General features: G+C 35.1%; 1 protein-coding gene and 1 long non-coding RNA gene across 14 annotated transcripts in view; one reads left to right on the forward strand and one right to left on the reverse strand.

Moving 5' to 3' along the window:
* The window catches only part of ADGRL2 (adhesion G protein-coupled receptor L2), a 188,612-nt gene that overhangs the window by 63,654 nt on the left and 98,706 nt on the right, over window positions 1–26,252 (forward strand). The window lies entirely within an intron of this gene.
* The window catches only part of LOC122227694, a 72,146-nt gene continuing 47,390 nt past the window's right edge, over window positions 1,497–26,252 (reverse strand). For 2 of the 5 annotated variants that reach the window (XR_006206198.1, XR_006206201.1), the window contains 2 exons: window positions 9,652–9,696; window positions 1,497–1,961 (listed from right to left, as the gene is read on the reverse strand). This is a non-coding gene — a long non-coding RNA (uncharacterized LOC122227694). Of the gene's footprint in view, window positions 1,962–3,342; window positions 3,540–7,711; window positions 7,755–9,651; window positions 9,697–26,252 lie in introns of all 5 variants that reach the window. The other 3 variants (XR_006206202.1, XR_006206200.1, XR_006206199.1) reach the window with 3 other exon arrangements.

The raw sequence follows: 26,252 nt of genomic DNA on the forward strand, positions 1-26,252 counted from the left end.
TAAAATTGCATTTCAGTTTTAATTGTTAGTTGTTACTGTGGTAGTCAAAAGTTATTTGAAAGAAATCAGTTATATGTAAATTTCCATGAAAATTACTAGAAATCCCTATTGAAACTGTGCTTTCCCAGTATAAGACATTTTGTAAGCTTGCATTTATTTCCCACACAAGATCCTTTTTCTGCAGGCATATTTTAATTATTGAGTTATTAACTTGATTGTATATCTTACACAAAAGAAAGAAATCTTTCACTGATATTTGAGATTTATGTGTTTCAGTTTTTGCATGAAATAGATACTGTCAAGACCTTGTGTTTAGCATCAGAATCTTACACAAGTCTTAACAAACAGTAACCAAAAGTGAGCTCAAAATACAGAATCCTAAGTGGCAGGTAAATGCTTTCACCGCTAGAATATAAATTGCTACCTTTGGTTACAAAAAGAATTTAACATTGGGGCACCTGCGTGGCTCAGTTGGTTAAGCGTCCGACTTAGGCTCGGGTCATGATCTCGCGGTTTGTGGGTTCGAGCCCCACGTCGGGTTCTGTGCTGACAGCTCAGAGCCTGGAGCCTGCTTCGGATTCTGTGTCTCCTTCTCTGTCTGTTCCTCCCCTGCTCACTCTCTGTCTCTCTTTCTCTCAAAAATAAATAAAGATTAAAAAAATTAAAAACAAACGAAAGGAATTTAACATCTATGTTATATAGCTTAGTGATTACTTTTTAAACTATGGAGAGCAGGGAAAAAAACTCCACTAATTTAAGTAGTTTTTCTTAAGTAAAGTAGGAATGATTCCTTTCTAGTCCAATTAATTAGGATAGAAGGGAGAAAATTAACCTGGTAAAGAATTTCTAGTGATATTCTAGTAGCCACTTGATTCTGCTATAAAAGTTACGGTATTTTCATATCTCAAAGTTCTTATGCATCTTACTTGATTTTGGCAGTAAGCTACTATTACGATTCGTGTTTGTTGACTACTGCCATCTCAGTGTTTTGAAATGCCTACTTTCCAAAAATAACAAAACATAGTTTGGATATGATAGTGTTTTGTGATACTAGTGGACAAGGTAGTGTTGTTGCTAAGCCCTATGGGAAGAGGGGAGTGCTGTGTAGAGTGTCTATAAAAACAAAGCAGACTGCTTCCCTGGAGTGTTCTGACTTCTTTTGTTATGTGCACATGGGCCTGTGCCATGTAGCTCGTTTTAGATATGATTCAGAAAGTCAGAGAGTAGGAGGTAGTCTGCTGATCTACAAGGGAGAAAACAAAATTGAGGCTGGTGAGTGAGTTTTGTATTTAATTCTGTACTTGAAAGTAACTAGTTAAATAACGTGTAAAACAATATTTGATTATCTACAGATAAATTCTTATCCACAGACATTAGAAAAAAAGCCATGCTCTTACACTGCTTCTTCTTACTTGGGATTGCTAATAAATTAAGTACTTAAATGAAATACAGTTATAAAGGAAAACCAAATACTTAATTGCAGAGTCAAGAATAAGTAATATTTTAAAAACTTTAATTCCTATGATATTTGCACTTCATTTGAGTATCAGGAATTAACTTATGCATCTGTGAGGAACTTAGACTGTATTTCATTGTCTGTTCTATTTTAGATTGTTCTTTTTATGTTCTGTGACAACTCTACCTTCTAGAGTTATGGTGAGATATAGGCTTCAGTGGCTCTTAAAATTTTGAAGCTTGTAGACTCCCTGGAGAATCTGATAAAAGCTAGGTAGTAACTCCCAGGTACATATGAAGGTTCATACAGACACCAAGTCTTACACCCTTAGAATCTATTTAATTATAAACCTCCACTTTGGATAGATCGTGTGTGTGTGTGTGTGTGTGTGTGTGTGTGTGTGTGTGTGATATACAAATTTTGCTGATTTTTTTCTTTTTCACTTTAAGGGTTTTTTTTCATAATATCCATCTTTGCCATTGCTGTATCCCAGACGCTGGTGATACTGTTGAAGAAAAAACAGACATGGTTTAACTTACATTTAGTTAAAATCTGGGGGAGACATGCATTAACTAAATAAATTATAAATGGGAGGTTCTAAAATGATGGTTTCTTGGTGTAGTGGCCACATTCATCCTTTCCGCCCCCCAATTCCCCATTCTTTCTCCATTTATTCTCCAAGGTCGGCAAAAGTGAGCTCTGTAAAATATAAATTGGGTCACTTTCTTTTCCTATTAAAAACTCTTTGGTGGTCTCAATTGGTGTAAACCCCAAGTGATCTAACTTAGGATTTTCTCTCCAGCTTTCCATGGAATCACACTTGGACAGGCTCCCTTGCCTTCAGGCTTACTAGTCTTATTTTAGTTCCTGTCAACATCTGAAGGTCTTTACACCTGTAGTTTCTTTGCCCAGAATTATTTTCCTCTCCCCAACTCACAATTACTTCTTTTATCCTTTTTAGATTAAAATTTGCATGTTCTTGTCTTAGACAAAACCTGCCCAATCAAAACATCCTCTTCTCCCACAACTTCCAGACATACAGCACTTTAATTCCTTACCTATTTCTTTATTAGTACCTACTACAGCATGAATGTGTGTGTTGATTTTACATTTTGGGGGGAGAGGTGGGCACCTATTATTTGCACTAAATTTGGCTCCATGTAGCTGGTAATCCTATCTTTGTTTTAGCCAGCTCCTTGCATACTGTATGCTGTCATCCTTCAATAAATAAAAAGGAGAGTTGGAGTGTAGGTCCAAATACTTGACCAAATTAGGGGAGTCAAGTTATTCTTGTGTGGAGAACTGAAAGGTGCTTGTACATTTGACTAATTGAAGTAAAATGTAGTGTCTGAGCTCAGAGATCTTGTGTTCAAACCAGGTGGGACCCCGTGGCCTATGTTTACGATTTTTCATCTTTATGTTAAGAGCTGATAGTAACCAGGAGCTTGGCCTGATGAGATTGAGTTTGAAAGGTCACAGTTGCTATGAGGAGAAAGGATTGTGAAGTGGGGAGAGAAGAACTAAAACATATGGCAGGGAGATTTGAAAAGATGTTGTGACAGCATTGGAATCAAAGATCAGTAGGTGGCTTATCTTGCTAAAAGTAGAGACATGGTGGGGTGGGGGGGGGGGGGTGCCAGGGTGGCTCATTCGGTGAAGTGTCTGACTGTTGACTTCAGCTCAGGTCATGATCTCACAGTTTGTGGGTTCATGGGTTCGAGCCCCACATTGGGCTCTGTGCTGATGGTGTGGACCCTACTTGGGATTCTGTCTCTCCCTCTCTGCCCCTCCTCTGCTCTTTCTCTCTCTCTCTCAAAATAAGTAAATAAACTTTAAAAAGTAAATAAATAAAAGTAGAGACAAAAGAAAATGTATTAGAAGGATACATTAAAATCAGCCAGACTTGGAGATGTCTGGTGTCATGGACGACTCCTGGGTTTCTGGATGGTATAACCAGCTATTGACCGAGAAAAGGAACATATTGTGTCCAGTTACAGTTACAAATACGTTTCTTGTTTTTTTTCGCCAGTCTCTTTTTGTCTTTCATTTTCATCTTCCAAGTGTTTTCCACTGTTTTCAAAGGCTATAGGCATAGAAAAATTGGCCACCCTTGTTATTAACAATAGATCACTGTGTATAATGACTTCCAACCATGCTAAATGTACTTGAATAAACATATAAAAATATTAGAATAGAAATTTACTGGGGCTCCTGGTGGCGCAGTTGGTTTAAACATCCAACTTCAGCTCAGGTCATGATCTCATGGTCCGTGGGTTCAGGCCCCCCGTTGGGCTCTGTGCTGACAGCTCAGAGCCTGGAGCCTGCTTGGGATTCTATGTCTCCCTCTCTTTCTGCCCCTTCCCCCGCCCTCAAAAATAACATTAAAAAAATAAATCAAAGAAAATTACTATAAAACTATATAGGTATATTTTGAATACTTTATTCTCTTAATAATTTACAAGGAAGTATAATTTCTCACTGATGTGTAGAGAAGAATGATGAATGTCAGTCAAACTGATCATCAAAACCATTGACTTATTAAAAGTTTATGAAATGTAAAATATAATTGGTGACTTCTTAAAATTGGATAAGATACATTAAATGTTCAGATCATACTATCTGTTCATTTAGGCTGACATGTTAGCTTTTTTTATTTAAGGGAGATTTAAATGCAGTCTTCATGAGGTCAGATTTAATTTTGAATTCTTTTGTATTTACTTATTTAGTGTTTATATCTCCATGTGACATTTGTTAGTCATTTGAGCTGCATTGTCAAATATAATGGCTACATATCTTGAAAACTGTAGTGTTACACCATGTTAAAGCTGAACAAGGAGGAAATGCACATTTTCCTGTATGAAGCAACAATAAAAAATTAGTAACACTCGTTATGAGAGTTGTATGAAATTAGAGACTTGGCTTGTGCCACAAAATTATTCAGAGTGAATTTCATACACATTGGGTATCTGCGCCTAAAACTTTTTATACATATTCATGAGTTTTTATAAAAGAAGAATAAAATGTGGTGAATTTATTAAAAATACATTTTTTGATAACCTAACATTTAGTGAAGCTTATGACTTGTATAAACTTTTTAAAGTTCTAATTATCTAAATTAGAATAGATTCCTTAGATCTTATTGGTGCATCTACTCAGTCTAAAAACAAGGAATAACCAGTGGTTTTTTTTTTTTTTTTTCATTTGTATTTGAGATGCTCTAATAAGAAGTAAATACTCCTGTTTATCCTTTCTTTTTTTTTTTTTTTTTTTCAACGTTTTTTATTTATTTTTGGGACAGAGAGAGACAGAGCATGAACAGGGGAGGGGCAGAGAGAGAGGGAGACACAGAATCGGAAACAGGCTCCAGGCTCCGAGCCATCAGCCCAGAGCCTGATGCGGGGCTCGAACTCACGGACCGCGAGATCGTGACCTGGCTGAAGTCGGACGCTTAACCGACTACGCCACCCAGGCGCCCCTGTTTATCCTTTCTTAAAACATCTTGGTATACTAACAAAGTAAGACTTTATACAGTAACATTTCTAATTGCAAGAATCAGTTTTCAAGTAAAACAGAAGTTGATATATGGGACTTACCAATTTCAAATAATAGCTTCATATTTTGGAAAGTGTCCAGGATTATAATCAGGTTAAATGAAATTATTTTCAAGATATAGGAATATAAACTACATTTTAAGTTGACAGAACAACTAGTCCTAATGAAAGCATTTTTACATTTATTTGCAGGCAGAATGTTATGAAATGATGAAGGTTCTGATTTTTATCAGTGTTATACTGTCAGAAATTGTTTCTATTTGTACTTAATTCATTTCCATGTTAGCATAGTTAAAATAACCAAAAGCATATTTTTTTAAGTTTTTCATTTTTCTGCTCATGAATATTTTTACGTTTATGTTGGTTGGTACTTACTTATATAAAACTACTTTTTAAAACGCTTTGTTCCATTTTACCTAAAGTTATTACCTAGTTAAAGCATTGGTAAATGATAATCTTTTCTGCCTCTTTTGGAGACAATATTTTTATTGTCTTGTTCTGAAATGTATAACATAAATATAAATGACTATGTTATTGGTGGAAAATGAAAAATAAAAATGTACGCTTCTTTTAAAGCTTATTTATTTTTTGAGAGAGAGAGAGAAAGAGCATGAGCCAGGGAGGGGTAGAGAGAGAGCATCCCAAAGCAAGCGCCATATCATCATCATGGAACCTGATGTGGAGCTTGAACTCGTGAACTTTGAGATCATGACCTGAGCCAAAATCAAGAGCTGGGCGCTTAACTGACTGAGTTACTTGGGTGCCTCTAATTAGAGGCCTCTAATATTTACTTTTCAAGTCTTAATATTAGTGTTTTAATAAATCTTACTTCATTTATCATATTTTAAGTATTAATTTGTCACTAGACACCGATAGCCAGAGAGATTAAAATTACTTAGAGATTAAATTTAGCATCTTTTTAAAAAGATGAATATGTAGATTGGTTTGTTCCGTACCTATTCTGTAATCTCAAGGAAATGCACGAGGCCACAGTAGTAATGAAAAACAGAATTAAGTCCGGCCATAACATTCTGAGTTGTGAGTTTTCATGGATATGCAAAGTTCCTTAGAAGTCTTGACTTTAGTCTGAAAAACTACAAGTAGAATCATCTCCCCTACCTCAAAGGATTCTTAACCAATTTTTATAATATGTGGTTTAAATCTTCCATATTTTTGTGAAGGCACTTGTAATGCTGATGATTTGAATGTTCTCTGTAACCTTTTTGTGTTGACATACTCTTCTCACAAAGACTTATTTATTCACCCTGTTAAGTATAGGTGCTGATTGACTTTCGTGTTTCAGTGTTTTTTTGTTTTTCATTTTTTAAAAAAATTTTGTTTATTTTGAGAGAGCGAGCAAGGGAAGGGCAGAATGAGAGAATCCCAATCTAAGAGTGCAGAGCCCAACGTGGGGCTAGAACTCACAAACTGTGAGGTCATGATCTGAACTCAAACCAAGAGTCGGATGCTTATCCCACTGAGCCATCCAGGGGCCCCTTGACTTTTATGTTTCAGTCTGGCTCTTCTAATACTCATGTCAGATTAAGTAGAAGGCGACATATGTCCTTAGAAATTAGAGTATTTTGTACATTTATTTCTGAAAAATCGTTGCCAGTAGATGACACAAAGACATTTTTATAGGGATGCCTGGGTGGCTCAGTTGGTTAAGTGTCCCACTTCGACTTAGTTAGGTCCTGGCCTCAAGGCTTGTGAGTTAGAGCCCCGCATTAGGCTCTGCTCTCAGCGTGGAGCCTGTTTCAAATCCTCTGTCTCCCTCTCTCTCTGCCACTTCCGCACTCATTCTCTCTCTTTCTCTCGCTCTTTCAAAAATAAACATTTGAAAAAAAATACTTTTATGAACATCTATGTAGACATACTCTGTTTATCTTAGGGCTAGCACTTAGCCAATATAATCATGATTTTCCTATTGTGATAGTGTTAAAAATTTTTTTTAATGTTTATTTATTTTTGAGAGAGACGGCATGAGTTAGGGGATGGGGAGAGAGAGAGAGAGAAACACAGAATCCAAAACCGGCTCCAGCTCAGAGCTGTGCGCACAGAGTCTGATGTGAGGCTCGAACTCCTGAACCACGAGATCATGACATAAGCCAAAGTCGGAGAGTTAACCAATTGAGCCACCCAGGCACTCGTAAAAATGTTTTCTAATGTTCGTCAGTAAAAAGGAATGCTGATGGGGCACCGAAGCATGACTGGCTCAGGTCATGATCTCACTGTTTCTGAGTTCAAGCCCCGCGTCTACTCTGTGCTGACGACTCAGAGCCTGGAGCCTGCTTCAGACTCTGTGTCTCCCTCTCTCTCTGCTCCTTCCCCACTCATGCTCTGTCTCTGTCTCTCAAAAATAAACATTAAAAAAATTTTTAAAAAGGAATGCTGGCAAGTCTATAGAGTGCAAAAATAAACAAAATAAAATAAGACTATCAGAAACACTTATAGTTTCTTACTGGATCATTTTGTCAGCTCTGTTAGCTTAAATGCTTCACTCTTTGGAGAACATGCAGGATTAAAATGAGCAAATTTATGGTATGAAGCCAGAATGTGGAATGTAGATTAAAATAAGAACAAACTAAGTACTATGTTTATTCTGTATTACTGAATCTTGTAGAGAAAATGATGAAGTTAAAGCTCAAGTTTATTTTTAATTCAGGGTCTTGACTGAAATGTAAAGGCATTTTAAGCCACCTACCTATTTCAAAGATGGTATGGATAGACCACCTGCTGTTAACATGCTGTAAGGAAAATGGAGGGATGTAAATGAGTTTTGGTGATTTGCCTGCCTCTGAATATAAATGAAGCTGAAAATCTTCGGTCCTATGCTCTTAATAGTGAACTACTAGAGTGTTCAAATCTTTGTGCAAAAGTGAAGGCTGTTATAAGGGATTAACATTAGCTTCTTTTAATTTTTTTTATTATGTGAATACTTTTTAACACTGGATAACCAAATATAATTCAGTTATAATACTTTTAACATGTCTTTAAATGCGGTGTTTTGTGAAGCTGCTTTGACATATCCTGACTAAAATGTAGGAAAACCCATTTTATTTTAATTCCATAAATGATACATCAGAGTAATGGCTGACAATGGGAGAAAACAGAGTAGCCTTTACAAGATATACAAAGTCAGCCTGGCTAAGGTAGTCAAATTATTTTTAGAATTCAGATGCCTTCCACATGAGACAAGACTGATAAAATTTTCTGAGTATATTAGATGGCAAGAGCCTGGAGATTTTTTGAAAACTTGGATGGTATATTCTGTGAACAGATTTGCAATGTTTGAGTAGAGAATGAGGGAACTTGACATCACATGATTCTTCATTTTCCCCCAATGTGTAAATAACCTCTTACCAGTGAACACATCCAAAGTGCTGGTGTTGCTGGAAAGAATTTCAGCTTTGTTTGCGTTGATAAAGTTTTCTGTAGGCTCACATTCCTTCTGATGGTTGTATATTAAAATGAGAAAAATGTACAAAACCGTCTAATTTTAGATGCAGGTAAAGAGATGGAATAGTGAGAAATTGTATTTGTGCATAATTAAGTCTAGATTTCTGTGTGACATTTATGTGGCTTTGTCCTAAGAATGCATAAAGAGTTTCCTAGATCTTTTCCCACTCATAAACTTTCAGAACCACAAAATCATGATTCATTTTGGATGAGTGTCTGCTCCAGCATGCCCTCTTTATGTTCATCCATGGCTTGGAAAACTTGCCATCCCACTTTTTCTGCCTGCCTCTCTTTAGAAACAACTTAATTGCATAAGATTGTCATAATGTAGCTTTAAGCCCTTCTGAAGATCATAGGTCAAGCTGCAAATTAAAGGTGAGCCTTGCTTTATAGTGTCAATTATACCTTTTGGATCACTGGTGGAATATTGATCAAACATTTTAGTAATAAGTTTCAGTCTAGATTAATTTATATATTGTGTAAAGTTCATTAAAAGTAACAATCAATATGGAATGAAATTGTGAAACTTTTGATCTTGAAGGTCCCTGCCTTATTTACTACCCTTAATGGAATTAGTCATAAATGAAATTTTTACTGAAATTTAAAATAAAAGAACTGTACGATTATAGCATCAAGTTTTCCAAAAGTGTTCCTGCAGTTGCTGCTTTCCAGATCTTGAACTCATTGTAAAACAGCAGACGAGCAACATCTTAGTATTTATTCATATGTGCTTGTAAATATTATTTTGTAATTAAGTCTGCCTTTTATACCACTGTCATGTAAACTCTAAGGAAGGAGGATTTATGGCAAAGTCATTTGCTTTTGTGATAGAGCTTTTTGGTTTTTGAAATTAGGAAAAATGTTTGATTTGCTCAATGAGCAAAAAACTTTTTTTGTACAAGTCTTGATTTGCTCATGCTACCAAAAGAAAAATACCTAGCTTGCTTATGTTCTAAACTCTTAATTCTATAGGTTGCTCATCCTTTCTTCACAAAATCCCTGTAGTAAGTGACCTTGTCAAACAAAAGTGGGGAATAATGGGAGGCAGCCCAGGGACAGTGGCTCATTTACAAGCAGCTGTTTGCTACTGTCAGAACAAAGGCAAATCAGAGTTGCATTAAAGGGATATGACAGGCAGAGTGAACAACTGTCCACCTGCCAGCCCACTTCCCTAATAATACTTACCTTTTACTTCTTGGTTGAAAAACTGACTGGCTCGAGTAGTTATTCCTAAGGGAAGGGAGTGAAAATGGGTAAGAAAATAAAGATCCATTTCTATAATTTCAAAAAATAAAGAATTATGGAATTAGATTTATTAAAGCACCTGTATAACGCTTTTGAATGACAGAAACATTACGAATATACATTCCATAGACTTTTAATTGCACCGTTCCTTGTTACATAGGATTTGAACTATGATGTATTTGTATCTATTAATATTGTACCATGTTGTGATTAAATTCTTGATGCACTTTTATAAATTTAACAACAGTTAAATCTTATTCTTTAAAAGAGTAATTGAGCACAGTACCCTTCTTACTATGTGCACATGGAAAAAGATTTGCCTTTTATTTGCATTCTGATACAAACTCTCCCTTTTGGTGATTGTTTTTGGAGAGGGACTTTAGGTTTATTGTGACGTATGTGCTGATGTGAAATGGAGACCATTGCCTGTATCTGGCATTTGCATTTTTTAAATATTGCTTTTAAAATGTTCTAGAGCTGTACATTTTCTTCTACCCTGCCTCTTTAATGCACAGTTGGTAATATGTCCTTCACTTGAACCTTTCCCCCATAAATCAATTATGCATTTGCAATAGTAGTTCAGCTTCTTAAAGTGCATAAAGGAGAATACTGTATATCAAGTGCTTATGAAATAAGTATTCATTTGAATAAGAATCTAGACCTTGAAAATCTTCACATTTTTGTGTCTTTCACTGAACGGTGTAGGTAGTTTAAAAAGTTGACATTTTCGAAAAGTTAGCATGTTTGAGCTATTTTTTTTAAATATGTGAAGCTAAACTATCAAAATGCTTTTCACATATGACTTTATGTGATATAAAGTCATTCAAAAATATAAAAAGTTTTTAATGTCTGGCCAAAAGAGGAATTCACGTTTGTTTTACCATATGCTTTGAATATGATCTTCAGATATTTTTTAAAGCAGATACAGGTCTTTTTTTTTTTTTTTTTTTTCATTTTACTCCTGTCAAAACTTTGTATGCATTCTACCATGAAATCATATTTAAGAATCCCAACATTTGTTAATGCTGTACCTTTGTTACACTGTGTTCCATTATTTCCTGTAAAGCTCTTAATGATACTGAAGTGGACATGTGACCTTTTGCACTTACTCAGATGTGCTATAAAAATTACTTTTTTCCATTGATTCTATTACACTATTTTGGACCTCGAGAGAAATCCTTGATTTACATTTAACAGAGCTTTTCATTTAATAACAAGTAGAGTTCCCTGACTAGCAATAAATGCTTATTTAACTTGAATAACTTCAGTTAAAGACTGTAGAATTTAAAAAGGACTTTGGAGAAAATTTAATTCAACCCCTTCGTTTTTTAGAGGAATATTTTATGACGATGTTCATTCAGGATAACATAGTAAGTTAGTGGTAGACTCAAGGTAGCAGTCTCAAATTGAGAGAAAAGTTCGTGACTTTCATTGTTATTCCCTCCCTGCCTTTGGTTTTTACACTGCTAAAAACTTCCCACATTCCATCTACTGATGGAAGCTCAGCTTCAAAAATTCAGCATCGTTTCTAAGCTGTGGACTGGTATGGGTTATGTATCAGCAAGTCAGTCTCTTAGGTAGTCGAATTGAAAGTAGAATTAATTCCTTTTCTGCAACAAGGTTCCCTGATTCATCTTAACGACTCCTGCTCAACCCCTCATTTGAGAATATTGAGACTTAATTCCTATTCCTGTCTCCCTAATCACTTTTTTTTGTTTGTTTGTTTAGTTTGGTTTGGTTTTGAGTGCCAGTGAAGTAGCAACATTTTGTTGTAATAGATATTCTCATTCTAAGATGACATAAAGTGGATTCTCAGGATTGACTTTCAAACTAAAAAGTGTTTGCCTTTATCTCTGCGCATCAAAATTTATAGCTGTAATTGACATGACTAAGGTGACATGACACAGTGCTGAAGAGCATAGCATGGTTGAGTGTGAATCTCAGCCTTTCAGTTTTAAACAGGAGTGCTCTCCTGTTCATGACCTTGGGCTGCCTACTTAACCTCTTTCTGTCTGGTTTTGCTTATCTTTAAATGAGGATTATTACCATACTGTTAGGAGGATTAAAGAAATTCATATTTGTAAAGCACTAAGACATTTTATTTAAAAAAAAACTTGGTATTTTGGGGAAAGAAGTTAGAGATAGATCTTAAAAGAAATTTTGCTGGCTCAAATAGATAGCTATTTGCGTAAATAGATTAACTAGGGATACCTTGCCCTTAGAAGTTATTGAGAGTGGCTTAGCTGCTTAATAGCAATCAAAATCATTTGAAATGTTTACCAGGTGTTAATCGTGAGTCGGGCTTGACAAGGCAATTAAATTGTGTGTGGAAGAAAGAAAAATCTCTGTAAATCATGTTTACAGATGTAAAAAACAGACTATGAGGGAGTAGTTATAAAAATCTATACTTTTCCATTTGTTTTACTATATTAGAATATTATGTAGTTTGAATAAGCATTTACAGTTCCTGGTCCTAAACTTGTACTACAATATAGAGGGTGGTTTGTTCTCCTCTGATAGGCTTCCCTAGAGATTCAGGGAATCCATAGTTGGCCAAGTGAGCAAATCTCTTGTTTAAAGCTCACCCCTTAGGCACAGGAAGCCCTATCTATATATGGTGGCCCACTTACTTTGCTGCTCTTCCCTAACATAACCTAGTATGATTCAGTTTCTCATTAAGTATATATCTTACATACTTGTACAGGCCCCACATTATACATACATAGAAATTACTATAATAGAAATCAAAAATCTAGATATTAGTTGATTTGACATTCTTACATTTATAAATAAAGTATTTTTAAAAATTTCTTAATGTTTACTTTTGAGAGAGAGAGAGAGAGCATGAGCAGGGGTGGGGCAGAGAGAGAGGGGGACAGAGAATCCGAAGCAGGCTCTGCGCTGACAGCAGAGAAACCCCATGCAGGGCTTGAACTCCCGAACTGTGAGATCGGGACCTGAGGCACAGCTGGTCACTTAACCAACTGAACCATCCAGGTGCCCCTAAATAAACAAGTATTGAACTCGGGGTGCCTGGGTGGCTCAGCAGGTTAAGCATCCGACTTCAGCTCAGGTCATGATCTCACGGTCTGTGAGTTCAAGCCCCACATTGGGCTCTGTGCTGACAGCCTAGAGCCTGCTTTGGATTCTGTGTCTTCCTCTCTCTGCCCCTCCTCCGCTCACACCTCTGTCTCTTTCTCTCAGAAGTAAATAAGCATTAAAAAAAAGTATTAAACTTTATCTCACTCATTGAATACTGATGACATAAATTTTTGGAAAATGTTTCAAAATACATGAAAATATAGCAGTGTATGAAATTTAAGTTACTGTGTGTATATTTTTAAAATTGTATTTGGACGATATTTATGTTGGGGACATAACCTAACTATGTATGAATAGATGGTGAAGAAATCACATGAGAAGAAATGATAGGAAGTTTGATTTTTAGTTGTTTGTTTTGTAAATATATTCTTGACTTAGAATAAAAAATAGATTTTAAAAGATTTTTTTATATTTTTAATTAAAGCATGCATTTAAAAATTATTGTGTTTGGAAATTAATTAACGAAAAATGCTTTTTCCATGGCATTGAATCAATCTGTTGGTTTCACACTGCTTTTTCTGTATTTCTTTCATTTAATGGTCTCCTTCTCACAGCATAGCATATTTATTCATTGCTTTGCCTGAATAATACTAACACCCTAGCAGATGGTCACTTCCCAATGAGTTTGTCTCCAAAAAAGAAATTAAAATATTGTAATACCAGAGAGAAATGTTGTAATGTGTCCCTTTTAAATTAATAGGTTATTCTTTCCAACTATAATTATGAAATAGCTCAATATCACGTAAAAGGCTAAAAATTAAGAGTAAATGGCCTTATGGGAAACTTGAAATAAATATAAGCCTAGGAGGTTTATAGTTTATAGTTTATAGATTCTTAAAGATACTGGGAAGTATTTTCTTAAAAAGGTAACATGTTCTATGCTATAATTGATTCATATAAAAAGTTAGCAGTTTTAAAATGTAAATACACATTCTGAAAGAAGATACTTCCCCTAAAACCATTTAATTAAATTTATTAGCCTAACAATGAAATTAAATATGAAAATAATTTTTCTGTTTCTTCCTTTTACTCATACCTGGACCCCTTCAGGGAATGATCTGTATCTCTGATTGGTTTTGAGACTATTGAATTATTTACAAATCTAGGACCAGACTGTGAGAATCTGTAGCTTTGCAGGATTAGAAGTGCAACATATAGATATGTAGACTCAGAGTCAGTTTGATCAGGACATATCTGGAAGAATGGAACTATTTTTAAAATAACAGAGTAATTATTGAACATACTTGGGAAAAATCTCAAAATACTTATGACTGAAGTCATAGTTTGAGAAACTAGAATTGTCACAGTTGAAAGTAAATCATTTGTTTTGACCTTTCCCTGCCACTGATTTGCCACTGAACATAGCCTTGGGCAGACACTTACTTTTTCTGGGACATCATTTCCTTATCTAGAACATTATCCAATTGGATTAGACAACTCTTAAGGCATTATTTAAAGCTTTATAACTATTTGATTGGTGATTATTTACCCAACCAGAATAAAATCTTTAAAATGAATTTGCCCAAGTGAGACAGATATATCTGTACTGAAATACAAGGGAGTTCTTTTAGTGACTCTTCTTCATACCTGTGATTAAAAGGTTCCAGTGTTATGGAAGCTAAAATATAAAACAAACTGAATTTTATTTCCAATTCTAATTACTATTACTGTGAGCAAAAACAGCCCTATAAATATGCTGAGATTTGGCTCTTTATCTGAACACTGAAGATAATAATACTTCAAGTTGCACTATGTCTAAGGAAATTCCCTGTTTTTTGGGTTTTTTTCCTTTTCAAAGAGTGGTCCTTTGAACATATTGTGGGTGCCCTTGTTAGAATGCTTTCTGTCCCATTATTTAAGCCTCAGATACTGTCAGGGGAGTTATTTGTCAAGTACTCGGACATTCCCTGTTTCTCTGAGTTAAAACACATGAAACAACCTTCTCTGATTTCTACAGATGGAAGATTAAGTCAACCTTAAGTTCTTTTGTAACTGCGGGTTTTTTGTAGAAAGCAATTTTAAGATCTCTTAGTCTTATCCCTTCAAATCCTGAATTAACCAGTACAACAGCATCTTTCAGTCTTTAAAATTGTGGTGGTATTACTCCCCTAGGCCTCCAACTTAATTTCTTCATAAATTTCTTTGAAATACTAGTGTACTCAAATTGTGTATTATGGGATAAATCGGTTTATATGCTAAATATGAAGCTATATATTGTTATGAAACAGTATGAGGAGTAATGGATCTGGTGCTCAAAATAATGAGTAACAACTTCTTTTGGGTAAGATATTAATTCCTCTGTATTTTAAATATTAGCCTCATGCTAATGTTTACATTTTTCCTATCAAATCACTTTTGTCATTTTCATGTTGTTACAAACAGCACATAAGAAAGACAGACAGAGAAAAAAAGAGAGAAAGAGAGAGAGAGAGAGAGAGGAAGGGAGGAAGGAACAAACGAACAAACAAACCAAGAAAGCTGCCTTTAAGATTGTTCTTAATCCTGGTCATCATCATCTCTGTATTGTCTCTGCTCATCTCTCAAGGTTAAAGTGAGATTTCCCCTCCTTCATAACATCTTACTTCACTATTCTAGTTATCATTAGTGTTTCTTTTTTTTTTCAATGTTTATTTAGTTTTGAGAGAGAGAGAGAGAGAGAGAACGAACACGAGCAGGGGAGGGTAGAGAGAGAGGAGGAGACACGGAATCCAAAGCAGGCTTTAGGCTCTGAGCTGTCAGCACAGAGCCCGACACAGGGCTCAAACCCATGAACCGTGAGATCAGATCATGACCTGAGCCGAAGTCGGACGCTTAACTGACTGAGCCACCCAGGCGCCCCATCTTTAATGTTTCTTTACTCTCAATTTTTCCACCACACAGTCTGTGCCATGTAAATGAATATATATAATATATGTTCATTACATATTCAACACATAATATTTATTCATTATATAATCAGAATTTTATAATCATATATATATATATATATATATATATATATATATATATATATATTCCTAGTATAGATCTGTTTCCTGCTCCCCAAAATTATCCAAGGTGAAGACAATGTCTTATCTTAATCTTGTCCTAAGTCAGCTTCAGACTGTGCTAAAGCATCTAAGTGGTGGTCAGTGGATACTGGATTGATTTACATTTTCTTTCATCAAGGGTGAAAATTGTTTAGTGATCTTCTCCTTTTTTCCTGAGTCTGCCATTTCAATTAACCTCCCTGCTTTTCTGGTATGTCAACACAGAGAGAGGTACTGTAGAAGCCTTTAGGTTATATGGAATGTGTGCATTTTGTTTTCTGATTTTAGGTATCAGGAAATGAAGATAGAAAAATGATCCTAACTAGAAGTGAGAAATGTGGCCAAACATCCAAAAATTAGGTTGGTGCTAAATAGGTAGAGGTGGTTTTTTCCTCCATAATCCTTGTGGTTTGCAGAGCTCACTGGTTTCTACTATTATATAGCTTAAGAGACTGAATTTTAGCAAACCTATTGAAGGATTTCTATTATACCAAATATACTACCAGTAATTAAAATGTCCCACATATTTTCTTGGCCCTTTCAGTATTCATTACATTTCAAGTTAATTATCTAAAAAAATTACAGTAAAGACTTTTTTTTACAGTAAAATACCATGCTTCCTGCAAAGCATGTTCAAATAACTGGAGTTGTTTATATGGATAATGACATAGTGAGCAAATGTGAAAGCAGTTTGAAAAATTAGGACATTGTAAACATATAAACTAGCTTTATGGTTAGAAGATACTCCTGAAGGAGAGATTAAATGCCTTTTGTAGCCGTAGCATCTTTTAAACTGAAGAGTATGGAGTCTGTTCTCATAATTTTTAAGATGCTCTATTTGCCCCTTTCAGCTATTTCTGGTAGGTAATTAAGACCTAACACATCTAGCACTCACCAGTGCATCTAGAATAGCAGAATTGGGAAAATAGACCTTCAATTATTTTATGTAGGGCTTTATTCTCTTGTGGAATTCTACTTGAGAAGAGCTGAAAAATTTTTTTTAATTTCTTTTAACCTTTATTTGCATAAAACTTTATTTCCCCACAAATACGTTTCTGTGAGCTTTTTCCTTCTAGATTATTTTTATTTGACCCAACTGGTTAGTGGTTAAGATGGTTAAGGTGCATTGATATACAGTCTACTCCAAATCTGGTTGGCCTTATTTGTTTTAAATATTGTAGCCATGTTTTATTTGACAGCATTTTTTCTATTTAATTATGTCTTTTGTTGACAGCTCAAACTGTTTCTGTTTACTCTTATTTAGAATGCAGCTGGCAACAGCAGTTTGTTTGTGAAACCAAAGCACATAATTAACTTACCTAGTTAAGGTATGGTGTGTTTCAGTGGGACAGGATCTTATGTTGCTTTATTTAGTTTGAGAAGTTACGCAGTTTATTTTCAGGATGGTGTATTTTATATGAGAGAACTTAGGCAGAGAGTAAGAATCACGTGTAATACCCTAACACTACCTGTGTACTGAAGTACTATAAAAAGTACTTTAATTTTTTTTAAGTTTATTGGTCGCACTGAGAAAATCAGATACCAATATTCATTGTGATGTTGAGTTAACATAGTGGAACCAATAGGAATATTTGGGATCATGTTCTTGTCATGTCTACTTGCATGATTAATTAAGCTTTGACTGTATTGCTTTGATGCAGATTTTTGAAGAAATGTAAATACCTTCCTGGTCCTCCTATTTTCTATGACACTTTGTAGTTACTAATTCTAAAAGAAAATAAGTAAATCCATTAATTTGAATTAAGATAAAAACAGGGAGAAAATATTTAAGCAGTAAATTTCATACTGTATGATTTGTTATATCCTGGCTACTCGGGCTGGGTTTTTCCTGACATTGTACCAAACTTTGATTCTAGATCCTTTTCTTCCAAGTATCAGCCAGTTCAACTTTATTATTTTTGTATTTGTAAAGTTCTGCTTGAATTCCCATAATTATTACACTTTCTTAATTAGTTTTAACTAGTTACTTTCTCTACTTAGGCAAGACAAGATTTTTTTTTCTTGCTTTTTAAGGATTTTATTTTATTTTATTTTATTTAGGTTCAAGTTAGTTAATATATAGTGTAGTATTGGTTTCAGGAGTAGAATTTCGCAATTCAAGATTTTATTTTTAAGTGATCTCTACACCCACTTTGGGGCTCAAACTTACAACCCTGAGATCAAGAGTCACATGCTCCACCAACCGAGCCAGCCAGGTGCCCCTACTTGTCTGGTATTTTCATTTTGAATTGAATATAGGAAAATTGCTAATGATGTTGGAAGCTAAAATTTACTGAATGCTTTCTGACTAAACATGTACTGAACAGAACTAAACACTTGTATGCATTCTTTTATACAATACTCAGGAACTGTTAACACTTCTTATGACATAGTCAGTGTCACTATCTTTCTTGCTAGATAAGTGATCAGCTCTAGAGAAACGTATTGAGTTTAATAAGACACAAAAGAATAAGGATATTGAATCATAGCAGTTGTCCTCCTGATGAAGATAATTTTGATTTTCAATGTAGACTGATAGAATTTAATGATAGAATGGTAATAATGCTTTTATACTATATAGTGGTTGAAGTGAGTAGAGAGAACTTCAAAATCAAATGATGTAAAAAATGGTATTCCAAACAACATAGCAAAATGAACTAAAGGAGTACTTTTGAAAGTGAATAGGATTATATTAGAAAACAAACACTGCTAAGGGAAGAAAAAATATTGAAAACAGTAGAAGCAATGTATGGAATTAAGGACATAAAACTGCGAATTTATTTCAGGATTTTATTTTAAAATAGTTACTATTTTTAAAATGACCAATATAAAAAAATAGAAGGAAAGTAAAGTAAACCATTTTGAGCCAGTAATACCTACTTGGCACTGCTTTTACTGTTTCACCTAAAATAATCAGTTTACCAATATTAAATGTAATGTTTTGGTGTATTTGTGGTTATTATATATATATATATATATATATATATATATATATATATACACACACACACACACACACACACATAAATCTTTCAAACCTATTATCTGATCTTTATTTGAAGAGGAATCAAAAAATGATATTTAAGATATTAATGATTACCAGTTCACAAATAGGTCTTCTGAAAATAAATTAGTAAATTAGTGAAAACTTCCTGTAAACACAGCTGCTAAGACCTGCCAAGGCGCCTTGGTCCCATTTCTTATGCCAAGCTTGATAGGAATATACTGCTGCTCACCAGTTAATTACCGTCTCTAGATAGAAAAGGAAAAGGCCTTGAATTCAGTGTTTGTATGGTCGCATGGCCCTGTTCAGTCAAGCTCAATGCATGTTACATGATTGCCTGAAAGGAATAGAAAAGCTACTCTCAGTCTCTGACCAGAATGCATGATAAGGCTTGGTGTCAAAAAGGGCAAGATGGGGATCACAGCAATTATGGCAGAGGCAAAGTAGTTTCCTTGACAACCAGATTGAGGATTCATTGTGATTTATTATTTACTACTTCAAAACCTCATTCTGTGATTTAATTAAGCATTGGGATTTCCATAAATTCTGTCTTTTCCAACTTTGAATATCCTGTTACTATTGTTGAAATGTACGTTGAGACAATTCCAAATTGATGTTACTCTAAAACAGGGACAAATTAGGTTTAGCCTGTAGCTTTGTGAAAATCTAGGCAGGTCACTTAAATAACAGTTAACTGAAATTAAATGGATCTTATATTAGGTGATATTAGTCAATACTCACTAATAACTTAGTAATGACCTCCCCAGAGGAGCGTGGTTGCAGCATGTAAATTTTATCTTTTTTCCTTGAAAGTAGTTTTAAATAGTTTGTACATGATTTGTATTTCAGTGTATTGTTTTAGATGTAAACTACAAGTTAACTTCTTTGCAGTTATAGTCATAATTATATACATTTTATATTGTCCAAATTATAGTCTTTTAAATTTGGTAGTAATCAGATAATTTTTTGCCAGAAAGCAAAAGTTCAGCTTCTTAGAACAAGGTAACCATAGATAATTTTATATTTCCTGTGTTTTCCCCTCCCAAATATTCCTTAGATACTTATTATCTTTGCAGAAGAAGCTCTTGGTTGAATACTTATTCTGCATTATTAATAATCAAATGTGATAACCTTTTTAACATGTGGTTTTTATTTAAACAACAAAACCTGCCAAATAAAAATAACTAAATCTTTATTGAATTCCTACGCAAAATGAAATATTTGCATGTACTCTTTTTAATTAAAATAGCATCTGCTTAGCTCGTTTACATTCTTTCTGTCAGAATTTCTGCCTGAGGATTCTATATATAATTAATGTAAGAAAAACAAGACCGTAATCCCTTGATAGAAAACTGGTAATGGATTAAAAGACCATAGCTCTGAAATTCCAGGAATGTGACACACTTTCTCAGAAAGATGCACTTAGTCCTAAAGTCTAGAGATTTTGAAAAGTGCCCCCTAGTGTAATTAGCCAAAGATAGACCTTCTGAGTGTATATTGTATATTTATTAGGGATTGTTATAAGTAAATTTATAACTGGTATTAAATATGATTTGAGGCGAATCATTACTTTGTCGGAATAGAGCTTTGAGTATTCATTGGAAGCTTCAGATTTCTTACTGAACCAATTGATAGATAGAATGTACAAATATGCATACTGAGAATGTGTAGAACAGTTGCCCCAGTGCCTTAGAATATATTGCCTAATATTAACTAGGTTCAGGAACCTTGGGGGATTCACGTAACGATTGCCAAGTTCCACTTTCTCATTTAAGGATTTAGACTAGATCAGTGCCTTTTAGATTGTAGGTTGCAGTTTGTGAATGCAGTATTTGGTGGGTATGATAAGCACTTGAGTGAAAGAGAAAAGCAAATTAAATAGGTTATATATGAAGAATATCTTTCATGAAATTTCTGTTAATTGTATGTGAACATAATAAGTATATTATGTTTTGATAGACAGTATCATGCCTGTGGGATATAGTTTATAAATACATACATACATACATACATACATACATACATACGGGGCTGCGTGATTCTGTCCCAGTTCTAACATTCCCAGATGAAATTTTAATTGTATAAGTTTTTCTGAGATTGATTTTAAAAAAAAAATGTAACTTATCATATGAAGATACTTTTAGGAATAAAAGGATAAATAAGAAACATACAAGTGTTGATATTCTGAAAGAGTAGTGCCTATATAAATTGTAATTATTCCTAATCACTAAGTGTGATAATTCAGGCCCTGTATAAAAGCTATGAGCGCATAGTGAGCATGTGATTAATTCTGATTGTCAGGCTCAGAAAATACCTCATGACATTAGAATATATCCTTGAAAGATGAGTATGATTAGATTCATTTTAGGTAGAGAATTGAAAGAGATGAGTCTGGACACTTTGGATGTGGCTAGAAAGCCAAGAGGTATCGCATGCCACACTTAGGCATGTGAAGGCTATCATGGAGACCAGGCGAGCTGCCAAGCCTATTAAACCTGCTAGAATGAGATCTGCTTTTAGAAGGAAAAAGGTAGCAGCTTGGTTGTTTAACCGAAGTAGAGAAAGACTCAAAGATGGAGATGATGAGTTATGGGAGAATTTCAGGAGGGGTATTCATGAATTCATGAATACATGTCTCACTGTAGACAATGAGGAGCTTCTTTTTTGATAAAGAGTAAAATGAGTTAATTTTACAAATCTTTTTACAACATGCTAGTTGAGTTTTATTGAGTTTCCCAGCCAGTTGGGTTTTATTTTAGTATTTTTGGAAATACTGGAGCAGTCTTCTAAACCTTTGCAAAATACCTAGGGGAATATATGAAATCTTGAATGACAAACAAGGCTACCTTTGTTGAGTAAACGAAAAATAATAGCGAGAAAAATTTAGTTTTAAATATAAATTAGTAATAGGTTAAAAATGATCTTCATGTGGTCTTTCTCTCATTTCATTTCTAGTCAGATCCTTCCCTGTTTGAGTTTGTATATTGTTGATATTGGGGTTTTTAAAACATTGCCTTTTCTAAGGAACCGTCCTTGATATCTCTTCTGTCAAGATAGTTATCTATCTTTTATGAAGTCATTCACCTTTCTCTCACTGTGTGATGTGCTCTGGCTTCATACTTTTAAGACTGAGCTGCCTAAAAATGGAAATTGCAAAATTCATTTCAGTGCAGTGTATCTTGCATAGCTTATGGTGACCACTCAATAAATGTTTCAGTGATGAATAACTGAGCTAACAAAATTGAAATAGGCAATAACATGATTAACAGAAAATTAAATTTAAAAGATTAAAGATGGAGTTATCTCAAGGAATTAAAATTTAAAATTTGATATAAAAACATGTGGACATAGGATGGTTACTGTTGGCATGTTAACATGTACTTATTAAGTACCCATGTAGGTGCTGTGATTATAATTGTGAAGAGAACAGAAACTGTATATACCCTCACACAGACTTTCTTTTTCATCTTTAGTCAGAAAGCATCTGAATGCAAATTATAGCATGATGGACACTGAGAAGATATCATAAAGAAATTCCTAATTATACTTGAGAAAATAGTGGAGTTGCTTATTAAAGGTAGTTACATAATTTTTTTTGTAGAAGTTACTGACCTCAGGCGTTTGACAGCACAGTATCTCCTGTTGTTGCAGACCATATAACATTTAACATATTGAGTCTGATAAAGTGAATGGTAAGACTGTTTAGAAATAGTGGGTGCCATCTGATTATTTTGGTTCAGGTAAAATTGTTAGTGAAAAGGGAGATTGAGATATAGGGGCTCAGGCAAGGTGACGATGCCTCCATAAAAATCCAAGCACATATTTTCCAACTCCAGAAAGCACACTCCAATGGGCTTCTGTTAAAGCTTGTGTGGCTTAGGAAAACTGTGGCTTCCTTTCCTTTTCATATCCACAGAGGGCGTATCTCTGTAGACTATCAATGTATAATTTCTGCAAAGTAATGTGTAAGCAGGCATATTTCCTCAGAAATAATGAAATGAAATTTTAGTGAGATGATTAATTTACTGACTTTGTGCTAGACACTATGAAAGCAAAGGTGAACAAGGAAATAGACCAAGATATATAGAACCTTTTAGTCTGTTGCCTTTGAATCATGCAGAGGTTTTATAGTCTTTGATCATTTGGTTTGGGTAATAAGAAATGCTGACATCTGAATGCTCAGAAAAAAATTGTAATAATGTTATGTGTAATGAAGTTTTCATCATTAAAATGTTTGTTATTAACTTTTGGATGACTTTGAGATTTTGCCTATCAGATTTCCAAATAAGTATTCTATTTGTATAATACGCAAAAGTGTTATTGGGTGAGAGAGTTATGTATTCAAACATAAAGTTTACAAAACAAGTTTAATATAACCTATGGAAAATCTGAAAAAAAGTATCAGTGTGTCTCTTTAATGTGCATTTAATGATGGATTTCATTTAAATGTCTGGGAAAAGTTTTCAGGGACTTAGGATTGCAGTGATTCCCATGGTAAAATAGGCTTAAAGGGTGTTGAAGTAAAGTGGCTTGGAATTTCAAAAAATAACTACTGATAGTAGGACTTGACAGGGTACCATAGTGAGAGGAGGATTAAAGCCAGTCATCAGACTTCCTTTGCAGTAATGTAACCTTGGATCTGTATCCCAGAGCCTCCATTTTCTGAGCTGTAAAATTAACATCACATCTATATTAAGTGTTTACTATAACCAGGCACTCTGCTAGATGCTTGGGACACAAATAGGAGTAAGTGTTCATGCCTTCAAGGAATTTGTAGTCTTAAAGGATAAACAGATAAACAGATGAGTTTGAAGCCATGTGATAAGTGCAGAGAATGTACACGGATGCCTTGTCAGATTATGACACAGGTTAGGAGGTGAAGTGGGATGGCATGGTTATATGGTCAGAGAAGACTCCTCAGAGGAGGTATTTCTGTTTCTAATGTTAAAAAGGGAAGAGTGAAAATTCACCATACAGCCAGTATACTCTGTGGATGCAGCAAGGTCATTGTGATAATTAAGTGAGATAATGTATACTGTGTCTAGAATATGTATGTAAGTTCTTACAAGTCAGGGTCCTTTTTCCTGACTGGTCTACCAGTGTACTTTGCATGCACATGCATTTGCGCGCATGCACGCACACATATATGTGTGTGTGTGTGTGTGTGTGTGTGTGCGCACACACACCTTCACACACACAACAACTGGCAAATGAACTTTGTGCCCTCAAAGAAAGTATAGGGAAGAGAAATGGGAACAACATGGACTAGCTTATTTCTAATTACCTATAATTATGATTTCATAATCTGTAAATTATCTACATCTAATGAGTTATTCAATTATCTCTAGTTTATAATTTACTAGTTACGCTATTTCCTTAGTTCACTCCAGAGCCTGTGACTAGGTGTCATTTTAAGAGAAGCGTGTTGGCAAAATTGAGCACTTAGAGTTGCCAGGCACTGTTTGTGAATACATGTAGTAACTTCTTTAGCCCTCACAAACCCTCTGAGACAGAAGAGCTATTATTATCTCAGTTTTGCAGATAGGGAAACTGAAGTACAGACTTTTCTATCTGAACAGCATCATTCAACTAGTAAACAGGAGCCTAAGTTCAAATCTAGACAATCTGTGCTGGACTATACAGTACATCTGAAAAATAGCATATGATTAATAAGTTCCTAGAAGTCTTCTTGTTCCAGAAGACTAAAACTTTAAAGACAAATGTGCAGCCGACAACTAGATTTTAAAGCACACACGGAGCAAGCGCAGTTAGCCAGCCTGTGGGATGCAAGTGGATCCTTCTCTTACAAGTTAATATGGTTGACAGGCTTGCAGAAGAATACTGTTGCAGAGCAGAAACTGAAGTCCAAAGTCCCCATCATCAGGGGGATGGAGAGAGCATCTTACCAAAGGACAGGAGTGGTTTTTTGTCTCTGCATTCTTGGGGAAGCCTCAGGAATATGGATGTGCTGGCTCTACTCTTTGCCTGTTCAGTAAGACTCAGTGTATGAGAGTGGTGCCTGTGGGGCACTATGATACCCAGTGACCCCTCCTTTAATGATCTTGTTCCTTTATTAGTGTGATTTTGGGAGTCTTGTGAACATAATTTGTGTAAATGCAAAACTTGTCATCCCATCTCTCAATTAGGTGTGCCTTCTCTTACGTTCTGATGGCTTTAAAACATATCTTCTGCTAGCAAAGACTGTAAGAGGAGGGAGCTCTTGAGCTCTAAAGAGGGGGTGGCCTGAGCATATAGGAAGGAATTCTAAAGTGGGGTGAATTGTATGAAAAAAGTTACAAAGTCAGGAATGCACATACTAGATTTAAGACTCAATTCCATAGTGTAAACAGATTAACTTTGTACATTTTAATACATTATATGGAATATGTAAATTATTAGAATTTTCTACATGGCACCTTGATGTCACCAGTACCATTTGCTTCTTTCTTTTACATGAATAGTTATTCCATAAAAACAGATTATTCATCCACCTTTCAGCATGTAAAGACTAACACAAACAACAGCGAACTGGCCACCCTGGGATGTACTTGGAGGAAGTCTGGATTGAGTTGCAGGACATTTGGAACAAACAACAAGAAGAAAGTATAGAGGCTCCTGGGTGGCTCAGTCGGTTGAGCGTCTGACTTCGGCTCAGATCATGATCTCGCTGGGTTTGTGAGTTCGAGCCCCGCGTCGGGCTCTGTGCTGACAGCTCAGAGCCTGGAGCCTCCTTCAGATTCTGTGTCTCCTCCTCTCCCTGCCCCTCCCATGCTCATGCTCTGTCTCTCTCTGTCTCTCAATAATAAATAAATGTTAAAAAAATAATTTTTATAAAACAGAAGAAAGTATAAGTTGGGAGAGGTGGGGAGTAGGAGAAATCCATGCAGTCTTTAGGAGACAGGTCCCTGCATGAACAAAATATTTCTTACTGTATAAATGTGCTCTGGCATGGATTTCCCAAGAAAAACGTATCTCAGATGCAGTGAGGGAATTGTGATATAGGGAGGGAGGGACATATGCAGTGTGTTGGGAAAAACCACCAGGAGCTCCACGTTCACATGGGCATCTGGTGTGCACAGTCCAGTAACTCAGAACCAAGGAGGTCAAGGAGGCACTTTGATTGTCAGGGTGAGATATGGTGTATTTTCAGACCATTCTCATAAAGGAGAACAGGATTCCTGTTAGCCTCTTAGGCTGAGTGTTTCTTTGTTCACCTGTTCACTTTAACCCAAGTTCTGCCTCTCGGTATCTCAGGGTTGGTGGCCAGTTTTCTTCAGTTCCCAGTTGGTTATGGTGATGGTCTCTGCTATGCCACAAAGGGTTTCCATTTCCTGGACTGTTTTTTACCCTGTGCATTTATCTCTCTTTATATGTTGAGGTAGATTTATAATTCTTTTGTACAATTT

Source organism: Panthera leo, chromosome C1 (genome assembly GCF_018350215.1).
Source record: "Panthera leo isolate Ple1 chromosome C1, P.leo_Ple1_pat1.1, whole genome shotgun sequence".
NCBI classification, from domain to species: Eukaryota; Metazoa; Chordata; class Mammalia; order Carnivora; family Felidae; genus Panthera; species Panthera leo.